This window comes from Bos mutus, chromosome 20, assembly GCF_027580195.1.
Source record: "Bos mutus isolate GX-2022 chromosome 20, NWIPB_WYAK_1.1, whole genome shotgun sequence".
NCBI classification, from domain to species: domain Eukaryota; kingdom Metazoa; phylum Chordata; class Mammalia; order Artiodactyla; family Bovidae; genus Bos; species Bos mutus.
In genome coordinates this window covers 7,882,554-7,899,825 of record NC_091636.1, presented here as the reverse complement: position 1 = coordinate 7,899,825, position 17,272 = coordinate 7,882,554, and the positions used below count along the sequence as shown (strand labels likewise).

The window sequence follows — 17,272 nt, the reverse complement described above, 5'->3', positions numbered from 1 at the left end:
TTGGAAATGGGCCAATAGAAAACTCCTAACTGAAGTTCAGGAGTGGGTTGAATGTCATTGACCCAAAAGAGAGATTTAAATTCTAACTCCTAGAACTTGTGAATGTGACCTTATGTGGTAAAAAGGTCTTTGCAGATGTAATTAAGGATAAGATGAAATCACCCTGGATTTAGAGTGGGCTCTAAATCTTTTACTTATAAGAAAAAGGCAAGAGATTTAAGACACAGGGATGAGGGAAAAGGGATATGAGAATGGAAGCAGGGATTAGAATAATGTACCTATATGCTAAAACACAGCAAAAGTTGCAAGCAGCTCCTAGAAGCTGAAAGAGGCAAGCAAAGGTTCTTCCCTAGAGCCTTCAGAAAGAATGGAGCCATGCTGACACCATTATTTTGGACCTCATAGCTGTAAACAAATAAAGTTCTGTTGACTTAACCCACGAAGTTTGTGATAATTTGTCATAGCAGCCCTAGGAAACTAACACACATGCAAAGAGAAAAAAATAGGGGAAAAAAGTCCACAACAATACATCTAAGAACTGTGCAGCAGTAAAGAATTCAGTTGTCAAAGAAGGAGACATAGGAGATGCAGATTCAATTCCTGAGTCAGGAAGATCCCCCGGAGAAGGAAATGGCAACCCACTCCAGTATTCTTGCCTGGAAAATTCTGTACACAAAGGAGCCTGGCAGGCTACAGTCCATGGGTTCACAAAAGAGTTGGACACTACTGAGCATGTATGCTGCTGCTGCTGCTAAGTCGCTTCAGTCGTGTCCGACTCTGTGTGACCCCAGAGACGGCAGCCCACCAGGCTCCCCCGTCCCGGGGATTCTCCAGGCAAGAACACTCAGTCGCTCAGTTGTGTCCGACTCTTAGTGATCCCATGGACTACAGCCCACCAGGCTCCTCCATCCATGGGATTTTCCAGGCAAGAGTACTGGAGTGGGTTGTCATTGCCTTCTCCAACTGAGCATGTATACACGCCATTATATACCTAACTAGAATACCAGAAAGAGAAGAAAGAGAAAATGTAGGAAATAAATATTTAAAATAATAATACTTAGAATATTATTCTTAGAAACTTCCAAATTTATGACAAACATCAAATCATAAACTTAGGATGCTCAGAGAATGATAAGCAGGATAAATACCAAAAATCTACACCTAGGTACCTCATATTTAAACTGCAAAACCCTGAGACACATGAAAATCTTCAAAGAAGCCAGGGTGGGAGAGCTTCTTTTCTTTTGATTAATTTTTATTACAGTATAGTAACTTTATAGTTTTGTGTTAGTTTCTACTATACAGCAAAGTGAATCAGCTATATGTATACCCCCATATTTTTGGATTTCCTTCTCATTTAGGTCACCATTGAGCACTGAGAAGAGTTCTCTGACGTATACAGGGAACTGTATAACTCGTGAATTATCTCTTTTATATATAGTATCAATAGTGTATGTACGTCAATCCCAATCTCCCAATTCACCCCACCCTCCACCTATCCCCCCTTGGTGTCCATACATTTAGTCTCTAAGTCTCTATTTCTGCAGTTTCTATTTCTGTTTTGCAAATGTGATCATCTATACCATCTTTCTAGATTCCACATAAGTGTGTTAATATATAGTATTTGGGTTTTCTTTTGACATTCCCTCTATATTACAAGCTGTAGGTCCATCCATGCCTCTACAAGTAATCATTGCAGACTGCTGGTCAGAAATCATACAAACAAGCAAGAACAGAATGGAGTGAAACAGTAAAACTGCTGGGCAAAAAAAGTTAGAATTTGACATCCAGCATCCTGGATTATCCTTAGAAAGTGTAGAATCCTAGCTATTGCAATCATACAAGGAAAAGAAAAACAGATATACATATTAAAATGGAAGACATAAAAATGTCTTTCTTGGTAGATGACATGATTATCTATGTAAAAGTCTGAAAGAATTAGCAAAAATTCATCCTGGAACTAATAAGCAATTATAACAGGTTTGCAGGATATAGATTAATATAAAAAAGTCAATCAGTTGCTTATATACAAGTGATGAGCAAGTAGAATTTGAAATTGAAAACATGATGTCATTTATAGGTGAGGAAAAACTACAAAACTGATGAGAAAAATCAAAGAAGAACCAAATAAATGGAACAATATTCCATGTTCATGGATACAAAGACTCAACATTGTCAAGATATCAGTTCTTAGTCTGATCGATATATTCACCACAGTCCCAGTCAAAATTCAAGCAAGCTATTTTATGGACATCAGCAAACTGATTCTGAAGTTTATATTGAGAGGCAAAAGATGCAGAAGAGTCAACACAATATTGAAGGAGAAAAACAAAGTCAGAGGACAGACACTGACCAACTTCAAAATGTAATATACAGCTACAGTAATCAAGATCGTATAAAGAATAAATAGATAAATGGAACAAAAAAGAGCTCACAAATAGACCCCACAAATATAATCAACTGATTACTGATAAAGGAGAAAAAGCAATACAATGGACTAAAGACAGTTTTTTAAACGAATGGTGCTGTAACAGCTGGATAGTCACCTAAAAAACAGGAATCTAAAGCTTACAATCTTCATAAAAATTTGCTCAAAACAAATCATAGACCTAAATGTGGAACACAAGACTGTAAACCTTCTAAAAGATAAGTTAGAAGGAAACCTAGATGACCATGGGAATGATGACGCTCTTTTAAATATAACACCGAGGCACAATCCATAAAAGAAAAACTGAAAGCTGGATTTATGACTTTAAAAACTTAAAGCTGGATTTATGCTTTGTGAAAGACAATGTCAAAAGAATTAGAAGACAAGTATAGACTTTGAGAAAATATTTGCAAGACCCTATTGTCCAAAATGTGTCAAGAACTCTTGCCATGCAACAATAAGAAAACAAACAACCTGACTGAAAAGTGGACTCACAACTTTAACATATACCTCGTCAAAGAAGATACACCTCTGCACACCTATTCAAATGGCCAAAAGTCAAAACATTGGCAACACCAAGTGCTAATAAGGATGTGGAGGACAGGAATTCTCATTCATTGCTGGTGTACATACAAAACAGTACAGCCAGTCTAAAAGAGAGTTCGGTGGTTTCTTACAAAACTAACGACACTCTTACCATATGATCCAGCTGTCACACTCTGTGGTATTTACCCAAAGCAGTTGGGGAAACTTATGGCCACAGAAAAACTTGCACATACATTTTTTTAGCAGCTTTATTTGTAACTGCCAAAACTTGGGAGCAACATAGTTGTCCTTCTGAGGTGAATGGATAGATAAACTGTGGTACCGTAAATCAATGAAATATTATTCAGCACTAAAAGGAAATGGGCTATCAAGCTATGAAAAGACATGGAGGAACCTAAAATGCACAACACTAAGCAAAAATATTAATTTGAAAAGATTATGCACTGTATGATTCCAAGCATACGATATTCTGTAAAAGACAAAACTATAAAGGCAGTAAAAACACCAGTGGTTGGCAGGGATTGTAGGGGGCAAGGGATAAAATAAGTAACTTGGTATATCTATTTAGGGCTTCCCTGGTGGCTCAGAGGGTAAAGCGTCTGCCTACAATGCAGGAGACCTGGGTTCGATCCCTGGGTCAGGAAGATCCCCTGGAGAAGGCAATGGCACCCCACTCCAGTACTCTTGCCTGGAGAATCTCATGGACTGAGAAGCCTGGTATGCTACAGTCCATGGGGTCGCAAAGAGTCGGACACAACTGAGCGACTTCACTTTCACTTTCATAGCTCTTTAGAGCTTCCCAGGCGGCACAGTAGTAAAGAATCCACCTGCCAATGCAGGAGACACAAGAGACTCAGGTTCAATCCCTGGGTTGGAAAGATCCCTGGAGTAGGAAACAGCAACTTCCTCCAGTATTCTTGCCTGAAAAATTCCATTGACAGAGGGACTTGGCGGGCTACAGTCTGTGTGGTCACAAAGAGTCATACATGACTGAGCAACTGAGTGCATGTGCACACAAGCGCGCGCGCACACACACACACACACACACACACACACAATTTACACACAGCTATTTACCCAGAGTTAGCCAAATAAGATAAGAGGATACAGTCCTCCAAAGTATAAAGTCTGCCCAAGATTTCTAAAACCTGCAAGTTTGGGAGTTCCCAAAACCACACTCAGTGTCCATAATTTGCTAGAAGTGCTCATATAACTCACCAAGAGCTTTCATACTCATGTGTATGGCTTATGACAGGAAAAGGATGTATTATAACCAGTTGTAGGACAGAATCTGGGCAAATTCAAATGTAAAGCTTTCCTTGTCTTTAGGACGTGTGAGCCTACAGAATTCCTGTGTGCCAACACACAATACTCCATGTGTTGCATACTGCATATTGCAGTCCACGTGGTCCCAAAGAGTTGAACATGGTTGAGCAACTGAACAACATGTCCTGATGACAATGAAGTTCATTCCATCTTCAGTATCCAGATTTTTCACAGGGGCTTCATTATTTAGGCATGATTAGTTGATTGATTTCACAAGTGCCTGAACCAAATCTCATCATCTCTGCCCCATTTCTCAGATCCAGCTAATACCACATAGTCCAAGGGACCCACCACAGCTCACCTCGTAAGTGTAAACTATAAACTATGAAGTGATGCTCAAAGGACCCTCATTAGTAACAAAGATACTCCCATTATTAGGGAAATTCCCAAGGTTTTAGAGATGACCTCACAGGAGCTGGTAACAGAGGCCAGACTTCTCTTTGAGCAGGGCCAAATTCTTCACTATACACTCTTATTATCAAATCAAGTATTAAAAAGCATTTTTAGAAGTAGAGCAGAAACTCTTGCCATATAAGTAAAGCAGGCACCAGATACTGATTTTAAATATGTATTCACAGAATATCTTCCAAATATAAAATAAATTCGATAGAATTATAATAAGAAACAAAGACATTCCTTTTCATAGTGGTATCTCAAATAAACTTGTTTTAATTGTTGATGTGTTAAATGGATAAAGTCAGCAAAGATATAGAATATTTGAATAATAAATTTTAAAATGTTGATCTGTTAGTTACACAGAAAATTTTACATTGAACAGTTGTAAAATATATAGCATTCTCCAGCATACATACACTAGTTATAAAACTTTTTTCACAATGGATATTAAAGAAAGTTTCAAAAAATTTTAATGGAGATATCTAGCAGATAATTTTTTTTCTAGCTGCAATTCAGAAACAGACTTGCAGACATAGAAGACAAAATTATGGATACCAAAGGGGAAATTGGGGAGGAGAGATAACTTTGGAGTTTGGGACTCACATATACACACTAGTGAGTGAAGTCGCTCAGCGTGTCTGAGTCTTTGCGACCCCATGGACTGTAGCCCATCAGGCTCCTCCATTCATGCAATTTTCTAGGCAAGAGTACTGGAGTGGGTTGCCATTTCCTTCTCCAGGGGATCTTCCCAACCCAGGAATCGGACCCGCGTCTCCCGCATTACTAGCAGACTCTTTACCGTCTGAGCCACCAGGGAATACACACTATCACGTATGAAATAAATAGCCAACAAGGACCTACTATTTAGCAGAGGGAACTTTACTCAACATGCTATAATAACCTAAATAGGAAAAGAATTTGAAAAAAGAATAAATATATGTTTAACTGAGTTACCTTGCTGTACAAGTGAAACTAATACAACATTGTAAATCAAGTACCAGTCAGTCAGTTCAGTCGCTCAGTCGTGTCTGACTCTTTGCGACCCCATGAACCGCAGCACACAAGGCCTCCCTGTCCATCAGCAACTCCCGGAGTTTACCCAAACTCATGTCCATTGAGTCAGTAATGCCATCTAACCATCTCATCCTCTGTCATCCCCTTCTCCTCCTGCCTTCAGTCTTTCCCAGCATCAGGGTCTTTTCAAATGAGTCAGCTCTTTGCATCAGGTGGCCAAAATATTGGAGTTTCACCTTCAGCATCAGTCCTTCCATTGAACACTCAGGACTCATCTCCTTTAGGATGGACTGGTTAGATCTCCTTGCAGTCCAAGGGACTCTCAAGAGTCTTCTCCAACACCACAGTTCAAAAGCATCAATTCTTCTGCACTCAGCTTTCTTTATAGTCCAACTCTCACATCCATACATGACTACTGGAAAAACCATAGCCTTGATTAGATAGACCTTTGTTGACAAAGTAATGTCTCTGCTTTAATATAATGTCTAGGTTGGTCATAACTTTCCTTCCAAGGAGTAAGCGTCTTTTGATTTCATGGGTACAATCACCATCTGGAGTGATTTTGGAGCCCCCAAAAATAAAGTCAGCCACTGTTTCCTCATCTATTTGCCATGAAGTGATGGGACTGGATGCCATGAACTTAGTTTTCTGAATATTGAGCTTTAAGCCAACTTTTTCACTCTCCTCTTTCACTTTCATCAAGAGACTCTTTAGTTCCTCTTCACTTTCTGCCATAAGGGTGATGTCATCTGCATATCTGAGGTTATTGATATTTCTCCTGGCAATCTTAATTCCAGCTTGTGCTTCATCCAGCCCAGCATTTCTCATGATGTACTCTGCATAGAAGTTAAATAAGCAGGGTGACAATATACAGCCTTGATGTACTCCTTTTCCGATTTGGAACCAGGCTGTTGTTCCATGTCCAGTTCCAACTGTTGCTTCCTGACCTGCATACAGATTTCTCAAGAGGCAGGTCAGGTGGTCTGTTACGCCCATCTCTTTAAGAATTTTCCACAGTTTGTTGTGATCCACACAGTCAATGGCTTTGGCATAGTCAATAAAGCAGAAATAGATGTTTTTCTGGAATTCTCTCACTTTTTCGATGATGCAAGGAATGCTGGCAATTTGACCTCTGGTTCCTCTGCCTTTTCTAAATCCAGCTTGAACATCTGGAAGTTCACTGTTCATGTATTCCTGAAGCCTGGCTTGGAGAATTTTGAGCATTACTTTACTAGCGTGTGAGATGAGTCCAATTGTGCAGTAGTTTGAGCATTCTTTGGCATTGCCTTTCTTTGGGATTGGAATGAAAACTGACGTTTTCCAGTCCTGTGGCCACTGCTGAGTTTTCCAAAATCAAGTATATTCTAATATAAAATAAAAATTAAATTAAAATATGTGTGTGTGTACTGACATACAAATACACTGGAAAACCTAAGATAAGTGTGATGGGGAGGAGTAGTTGTCAAGCTGTTAGCTTTGTATTAATTTTGGATTATTAGAGGATTTCTTGTTCATACCTTGTTTTTTCTCAAAAACATTAATAAACATGAGATATTCATTTTATAAACTGAGGGAACCAAATGTGCAATTATTGCACACAAAAGTAAAGCTTTTAATAATCACAGGTATTAAAGTATTTTCTTGCCTGTCATTACATTTCTTTGTATCTTTTGGCATAAATATTTTAACTGGTTGTGATTCATCACTTATTTTTCTTTCATAGTATCACCTTACAGGTATAAACTTTCTGCTTGTTCCTGTGATACCAGATATAGACAGAAGGACATTAAGCAAGTAACTCTGTGAAGATAGTGTATCCTGGATTTAACATTTACTCCCTTGACAGAATTATTCATGAAATTTAAGCCATTTCTCTGTAATTCTGGTATACAAACAAAGCTACCTACATATTCTCTCATTTACATTTTAAGACCCAATAATAAACTAGAAAATAAAACATTGAATAAAGCAGTATTAAATAGCCATCATGACCCTTCAAAAATATCTCAAAATATATTCTTGAATGCAAAAGTGTTAAATAAAAATTGTATCTTTTAGTTCATTGAATTTATTAGAAAATCTTTGCTTTTACTTTATGATGGGCAACTGAGTTGAGGATACAATGGTGAGTGAGAGTGAACAGTTTGCGCCCATGCAGACCTTTTCAGCTTAGAAATCAATCCAACGTGACACTCAGTTTAGCCACGCAGAAAATGATGGTACCCTTCTCTTGGGAGATCTGAAAGTACCTGCCTCACATACTACTGTTATTCTCAATGTTTAAAGGGCATCTGAATAAGAGCTTATAAAATATGTAAATGTCCAGCCTTGCCTCCAATGACTTTGATATCATAAATCTGAAAAAGGAAACGGGAGTTTATATTTTAAATAAAAACCTAGATATTTCTGACATAGTTGATCTATGCTCTACAGTTTAGAAAGCGTTTGCATTTGTTGTAACCAGCATTTCTGAGTTTTGCAAAAGTAGGAAGAAATTAGACCTGGTTTTGAATTCCTGGAAGCTCCATTTTCCTGCAATGATTATACAATGATTGTAAGATTTAGAAATAAGTAGAATATTCTATAACTTAACGTCTAATTTAAACTATTATATCTGAGTTGTTGGTGTATCCAGCTTGTTTTGTGTACCATTCATATGTTAAATCCTAATGCCCAATGTGATTACATTTGGCTGTGGGGCCTTTGGGAGTGATTAAGTCATGAGGGTGGAACTCTCATAAATGGTATTAGTGCTCTTGTGTAAGAGACCCCAAAGGGCTTTCCTTGCTCCTTCTGCCATGTGAGGACACAGCAAGAAAACTGCTGTCTATAAACCAGGAAGCAGGCCCACACCAGATACCGAATCTACTGACCTTTTGATCTTGGATGTTCTAGCCTTCGGAACAGTGAGAAATAAACATTTGTTGTTTATAAGCCACCCAGTCTGTGGTATTTCATTATAGCGTATATGCTATAATGAACATACATAGCAGAACAGACTAAGGCAGTACCTGACACCTTTTGAATGGGGTAGACATCCATTGTTTCTGAGATTAGAGTTGGTTGGTACTACCAGTGAAACTCAATGGACGTGAATCTGAGTAAAGTGGTTGATGGTGAATGATGGGCAGCCTGGTATGCTGCAGTCCATCTGGTTGCAAAGACTCAGACATGATTGAACAATCAATAAAACAATGAAGAATACTGCTGTGTTTTGGGTCTGTCAACTTGAACTCTTTTCAAACCTTTTGGAGTTAGTAAAACTAAAAACGCATCTTGCCGAGCACTTTCATTCTTAATTTTTAAACCCATGTGTATTTTAAGAGAAATTTAATCCATATGTTTCTGATTCACTTTAAATCATCAAAATGTTGTTTTGTAAGAACCATTTGATGTCCAAGATTTTCTGAGCTTTGTAAACCTCTTTTCTTAGAAACAGGGTATTGTGTTTTGCCAGAGGTTTGAGTCCTGGTTGAAATGCCAAAATCAGGTTTCAGTGGGTTCCACAGAAAGCTTCCTCTTTCTTTCAACCAACACAAAACAAAACCAAACCCCAGAAGCCAGCTGACACTATTCTCACTTTATCATGACACGCTTTTTCTCTTCAATTTAGTTTGTAGGAATGCACCGGAGGGTTTGAAGCTTTGCTTTGTGTTTACGAAGTTTCTCCAATAGGTTGATTATACAAGGCTTCTGTAACCTTGGGGATTGCTCACTTAAAGCTGTTCAGTTATAATGCAAATCCCAAAGCACAGACTTTTGAAATTTAAAACATATATTCAGACAGAAAAATAAGCAGTTTATATTCAAGAAAGACTCAATTGTTTTCAAAAGGTGTCATTCTATCTTTCCGTTTTTAACTTCTTAATCAATAACAGAAATATATTTAGAAAAGGAGATCATTAACTACAAACTTCTCTATAATTTTTCTTTACAAGTGAAACACGTACTGTCCATACTTGCAAAATGTTATATGTAAGAATTCAAAAAAATTTATTTTCAATACTATTTCCACTCAATGATTTCAATGTAAGAACTTTGCAGGCTTTCAAGAAAATTAGTGTATTAAAATTATTTAATAATAAGTTTTAAGTGCTTGTAAAACACATTACATGCTGCATGAGTAATGAAGCACAAATACATATTAAAATAATTAAGGAAAAATTTTTCTTCCAGTCATTTATTAATTGTCTTTTTTTAAGTACTTATAAAATACACCATAAAGTGTTACCCAGGTTTTCAACTTTTGGTTTACAGAACATCCTGCTTCTTGTTTTGGAGACACTCGACAAGGAAAAACCAGGGTCACTTAACTTGTGGTTTGGAGTCCTACTAGTTTTTCAATTTTCCTTCCTTCTTTGGCTGAACTTTTCGATGAAAATGAGACATTAGAGATTGTGAAACCTGAATAGATTTTGCCCTTGAATTTTGCATTTTAGTTACCCTTATAACCTTGACTTTCAAGAAGCTTAATGGATACTGTTAAGGTTTCAACCAATTTTAATTGTTTGGTTTTATGATTTTTCTTTAATTACTATGTAACCTACAGCTCTCTACTATTCATTAAAATGGTTTTACAAATGACTTGAGGCCTGTTGCTTTGACAAATAAAAACCAGGTTTATTATTCTGACTATAATTGAACAATAATTACAATGTTGATTATCTTTTGTTGGGCTTGCTTAATAAAGCCCTAAGTAGTTTAGCGGGATTTATAGCTTCCAGGATTTGAACAAGAGGTCAGAGAGGTCTTTACTTTTTGCCAGCTGACCTTTTGTTTGAGTTTAAATTAACCCAATTTGTGCTGTTTTTTATATCTGCTCTCCAAAGTCAAGCCTGCACAGTACGCTATATACATCTCTACAGCTAACTTGTCACTTAAAAAAAATTTTTATGTAAATATATAAGTATTTAAAGATCACACTAACTGCAAACACAGGAATAATCACTCCAAACACAGAAATGTAAATGACAGATGCTAGATTAGCCACTTACTTTATAGACTATCAAACTGCTTTCTGCAAAGTCTTAGAAATATTGGTTGTTGAAGATGTTTCTGTTGAAAGCATTTTTTCTATGCATCATTCTGATATTCTTTTTTTTTTTTTTTTTTATTTTGAATTCTGTCCTAAGTTCTGTTATCTTACCTAATTCTAACTTATACTGCTTTTTCATCTTTTATTTTTTTTTCTTTTTGTTTGTTTTTTTTTGCTTTTTAAATTTTTTTTTCCACCACAGGTATACATGTGTTCCCCATTCTGAACCCTCCTGATATTCTTAAATAAAACTATAATTAAGTTTGTTTTTACCAAGAATAAATTCATAATAATCATTAAATCTGATCATTACAAGCCAAGACTAAATTAAAAAAAAAAAATTCTTGTCCATTTGACATACAGGCTTCCTAGGTAGTGCTAGTGGTAAAGAACCCACTACCAGTGTAAGAGACAAACATACGTTCAGTCTCTGGGTGGGGAAGATCTCCTGGAGAAGGGCATGGCAACCCACTCCAGTATTCTTGCCTAGAGAATCCCATGGACAGAGGAACCTGGAGGGCTGCAATCCATAGGGCTGCAAAGAGTCAGACATGACTGACGTGACTTAGCATGCACAAACACATCTGATATACCTTTACTATTTAGCCTATAGAACAGGAAGAAAGGACATAAAAATTATATTATCTTTACAACTTTTACAAGTAGTTCTAAATTTGTTGACCAATATAGTGAACATCTGTCATGTATGTGGTTTTATAGTAACAAAGGAAACTGTCCCTGATGTCCAGGAGTTCGGGGTCAAGACAAGAATATCATGTAATCCTTTCAGCATTATAAAATTCCTTAGACATTGACCTGAGTGCTTTTTGTTACATTATTAGCTTCATCCTCCTAGGGCAAGGCTTTATGAATATCTGTGGCTTTCTGTGGAGAGAAAAGCAATGTTTTATCTAGTTACTATCTTAAAAACTCTATGGCTCTTCTCTGACTGAACAGTACCACTTCATAGTGAGGGGAAATGCTTCTTCAGATGCTTACATCTAGGGTTTCTATTCAAAAATTAGCTACTAATTAGCAAGTCACCTCCAGCTGAGATGTTCGGAACACTGCTTATGTTGTAATGTATGCTCTGATAAATGGTATGATATTTGCTTAGACAGCTTCAGATACAAATATTTTTTACATAGTGTGAGAGAGAAAGAAGTGTGGCTTAAAGTGTTCTGGACTTGGAATCATGTGTTATAGTGTTAGTTTTACTAATTGTAAATGGGAAACTTACCATCCCTAAACTTATGCCCTTATGTGTAAAATGGTGATGACACTTATCTACAAGGTTTTTTAAAATAATTGAACTATAGTTAACTAACAGTGTTATATAAGTTTCAGGTTAACAATATTTTTGTAGATTCTGCTTCATTTAAAGCTATTACAAAATAATGGCTATATTTCTCTGGGCTATATGATATATCCTCGTTGCTTATTTATTTTATACATAATAGCTTGTATCTCTTAATCCCCTATTCCTATCTTGCCCCTCTCCCTTTCTCTCTGTTTGTTTATCATGAAGATTAAGTAAGATTAAATAGTTGAAAGCTCAAGGCACAATGTCTACCGCACAGAAAGCAATCATTAAACATTAACTGGAGCAGAAGCGAATGCAAAGCATCTACCACTCCTTTCAGCTACAAGCATCATACAGTCAGCTGTTTCCTGGAATATCAAAACAGGAAAGACAAAATGTAATCTGAAATGCAAAAGTAGGAAGCCAAGAGATACCTGGAGTAACAGGAAAATTTAGCCTTAGAATACAAAATGAAGCAGAGAAAAACCTAACAGAGTTTTGCCAAGAGAATGCACTGGTCATAGCAAACACCCTTTTCCAACAACACAAGATAAGACTCTACACATGGACATCACCAGATGGTCAATCAGATTGATTATATTCTTTGCAGCCAAAGATGGAGAAGCTCTACACATTCATAAAAACAAGACTGGGAGTTGACTGTGGCTCAGATCATGAACCCCTTATTGCAAAATTCAGACCTAATTGGAGAAAGCAGAGAAAACCACTGGGCCATTCAGGTATAACCTAAAAGTCCCTTATGATTATACAGTGGAAGTGACAAATAGATTCAAAGGATTAGATCTGATAGAGTGCCTGAAGAACTATGGACAGAGATTCATAACATTGTAGAGGAGGCAGTGATCAAAACCGTCTCCAAGAAAAAGAACTGCAAAAAGGCAAAATGGTTGCCTGAGGAGGCCTTACCAATAACTGAGAAAAGAAGAAAAGCAAAAGGCAAAGGAGAAAAGGAAAGATATACCCATCTGAATGCAAAGTTCCAAAGAATAACAAGGAGTGTTAAGAAAGATTTCCTGGCTAAACGCCCGGGTGGAGGAGGGCTGGCTCTTGCTCTCCAAAGCGCTATGCCATGGGCGCCAAGTCAGTAGGGCCCCTGCAGTATGCGTTCCCACATGGAGCCCCAGGTCCGCGTCGGCACCAGCGAGGCTCAGGACGGACTTCAGACGTTCTGGATGGTGAGAGCCGGCACCCAGACTCCAGAGGAGGTGGGATCCCGCGAGGCAGCTCTGCACAGGCGCAAGGGTCTCCCAAGGACCCCAGAGCCAGACTCCTCCCCAGCTCCCCAGAACCCTTTGAAATGGTTTGGAATCCTGGTTCCTCACAGTCTGCGACAAGCTCAAGCCAGCTTCCGGGAGGGTCTGCAGCTGGCTGCGGACATGGCCAGCCTTCAGAGCCGCATCACCTGGGGTCGAAGCCAGCTCCAGGAACTCCAGGAGAAACTCAAGCAGCTAGAACCCAGGGCCCTGACCTGTCACCACAGAAGCAAGGCAGTGGGAACAGCTATTCTTCGATGTGGCTCCCTTATCAGCCCTTCCTCCTTCACAGATTGCCCGCCACCCCAACTAGCTCCTGCTCCTTAATACTTCTCTGGTCTGCATGTTTCCAACTTTGTTAGGTGGGAAAGTCTGAAGAGGCAAACTGCATAATGTTCAAGGTTACTACTGTGAAACCACTTGTAAACTCACATTGTCCCAGGACACATCCATGTGGAGCAGTCACAAAGCTGTTAGGTTAGTTCATATTATTGAACAATAACAACTTCACGCATCAATTAGCTGTGGTTTTTCATTACTGGATGAAATACTACACAGCTAGTGGCAGGGAAGGACAAGAAATAGGTGCTTCAGTTTCTCCAGATCCTTAAAACTGACTTTGATGGGGGGCAAAAAACATACATAGCTACACAGATCAGGACAGAATGATTCTGCGTTGATAGAAAAACACACGTATCTGAGTAGATGGGAAATGCTTAGCAGGTTTTAAGCCAGAAAGTAAAAAGGATCTGACCTAAATTTTCAAGGGAACTCTTTCAAAAGACCATTCAGGTTTTTAAAAGACTGCCTTTCAAGAATGAGTCTTTTAATTTGTTGAGGGGCCAGAAACTCTGTGTCCTGGCTTCATTTTTCTATGGGCTTGTTGATATTTTTAGCAGTTTCTAGGAGTTTATGGGGGATGTTAGTTTTTTGTTTATAATATGAGCTGTAGTTTTTGTGTTTTAACTTCACTTATGGTGGGTTGTTTTTTTTTTTTTAACTTTTTATTATAAAACACATTGCATTAAACTGCACAGAACAGTTGAATAGTGTAATGAGTAAGGTGAAAGCTCTCTCAGCTCTTGTGTTTAAATCAAGTTTCTTAGAACAGTTGAAATTATCAGGTAGCTATTTTATGATTTCTGGCTTTGGGATTGCAGTTGATGGGATAATAGAATTCTCCAGGGTTTTCCTCAAGAACTTTTGTATTCAAGTGAAGTATAGGGTGAGTCCTGCACTCAACTTCTTCTTTTCTACCATAGTTCATACAGTGGACCATCCTTAGTGCTGATTTGAAATGCCACCCTTTTCTTTTGATTAATCCCAGTGTTGTATACCCCTACCATATTTTGGCATTTCCATTTTTTTCATTGATCTTAATGGAAGTTAAGACACAGGTACCACAGTGTTTTAATTCTTGAGCCTTTAATAAAAATATACTTGAATCGCTGCTGCTAAAAAAAAAAAAAAAGAAAGACTTCCTAAGTGAGCAATGCAAAGCAATAGAGGAAACGATAGAATGGGAAAGACTAGAGACCTCTTCAAGAAAATTAGAGATACCAAGGGGACATTTAACGCACAGATGGGCTCAATAAAGGACAGAAATGGGATGGACCTAACAGAAGCAGAAGATATTAAAAAGAGGTGGCAAGAATACACAGAAGAACCATACAAAAAAGATCTTCATGACCCAGATAATCATGATGGTATGATCACTCACCTAAGCCAGACATCCTGGAATGTGAAGTCAAATGGGCCTTAGGAAGCATCACTATGAACAAAGCTAGTGGAGGTGATGGAATTCCAGTTGAGCTATTTCAAATCCTGAAAGATGATGCTATGAAAATGCTGCACTCAGTATTCCAGCATATTTGGAAAACTCAGGAATGGCCATAGGACTGGAAATGATCAGTCTTCATTCCAATCCCAAAAAGGACAATATCAAAGAATGTTCAAGTCACTGCACAAGTGCACTCATTTAACATGCTATTGAGGTCACGCTCAAAATCCTCCAAGCTAGGCTTCAATAGTACATGAACTGAGAACTTCCAAATGTATAAGCTGGATTTAGAAAAGGCAGAGGAACCAGAGATCAAGTTCCCAACATCCATTGCATCATAGTAAAAGCAAGAAAATTTTAGAAAAACATCTACTTCTGCTTTATTGACTATGCTAAAGCCTTTGACCATGTGGATTACAACAAACTGTGGAAAATTCTTAGAGATGGATGGGAATACCAAAGCACATTACCTGCCTCCTGAGAAACCTGTATGTAGGTCAAGAAGCAACAGTTAGAACCAGACATGGGACAACAGGCTGGTTTAAAATCAGGAAAGGAGTAAATCAAGGCTGTATATTGTTACCCTGCTTATTTAACTTTTATGCTGAGTAAATTATGCAAAATGCCTAGCTGGATGATTCACAAGCTGGAATCAAGATTGCCGGGAGAAATATCAATAACCTCAGATATGCAGATGACACCACCTTTATGGCAGAAAGCCAAGAGTAACTAAAAAGCCTCTTGATGAGGGTGAAAGAGGAGAGTGAAAGAGCTGGCTTAAAACTTAACATTCAAAAAATTCAAAGATCATGGTATCCAGTCCCATCACTTCATGGCAAATAGATGGGGGAACAAGGGAAACAGTGACAGATTTTATTTTGTGGGGCTCCAAAACCACTACAGATTGTGACTGCAACCATGAAATTATAAGACACTTGCTTCTTTGAGGAAAAACTATGACCAACCTAGACAGCATATTAAAAAGCAGTGACATACTTTGCCAACAAAGGTTCATCTAGTCAAAGCTACGGTTTTTCCAGTAGTCATGTATGAATGTGAGAGTTGGACCTTAAAGAAAGCTGAGCGCTGAAGAATTGATGTTTTTGAACTGTGGTGTTGAAGAAGACTCTTGAGAATCCCTTGGACTGCAAGGAGCTTAAACTAGTCAATCCTAAAGGAAATCAACCCTGAATATTCATTGGAATGACTGATGTTGAAGCTTCAATGTTTTGGCCATCTGATGCAAGGAGCCATTCATTAGAAGAGACCCTGATGCTGGGAAAGATTGAAGGCAGGAAGAGAAGGGGCAACTGAGGATGATATCAATTGGATGGCATCAGTTTGAGAAAGCTCAAGGAGACGGTGAAGGGGGAGCTGGGCATGCTGCAGTCCATGTGGCCTCAAAGAGTCAGACACAACTGAATAGCAACAACAAGAAATTCATTTCTTCATCATTTTATATCTGCTACAAGCTTAATCTACCCAGCTTTCTCCATCCAGCTGGCTCAGAGCAATTTAGAGGACAACTACTGTCAATCATGATAAAGAATTCAGTTCAGTTCAGTTCAGTTGCTCAGTCGTGTCCATCTCTTTGCAACCCCATGAATCGCAGCACATCAGGCCTCCCTGTCCTCACTAACTCCCCAAGTTCACTCAAACTCATGCCCATCAAGTCGGTGATGCCATCCAGCCATCTCATCCTCTGTTGTCCCCTTCTCCTCCTGCCCCCAATCCCTCCCAGCATCAGGGTCTTTTCCAATGAGTCAACTGTTCTCATGAGATGACCAAAGTATTGGAGTTTCAGCTTTAGCATCATTCCTTCCAATGAACACCCAGGACTGATCTCCTTTAGAATGGACTGGTTGGATCTCCTTGCAGTCCAACGGACTCTCAGGAATCTTCTCCAACACCACAGTTCAAAAGCATCAATTCTTCGGCGCTCAGATTTCTTCACAGTCCAACTCTCACATCCATACATGACCACAGGAAAAACCATAGCCTTGACTAGACGGACCTTTGTTGGCAAAGTAATGTCTCTGCTTTTGAATATGCTATCTAGGTTGGTCATATCTTTCCTTCCAAGGAGTAAGCGTCTTTTAATTTCATGGCTGCAATCACCATCTGCAGTGATTCTGGAGCCCCCAAAAATAGTCAGCCACTGTTTCCACTG

General features: G+C 38.4%; 1 pseudogene; it reads left to right on the top strand.

The window, feature by feature from the left end:
* Window positions 1–14,767, top strand: part of LOC102275799 (coiled-coil domain-containing protein 115 pseudogene) — a 38,627-nt pseudogene extending 23,860 nt beyond the window's left edge.
* Window positions 14,768–17,272: the final 2,505 nt, after the last annotated feature.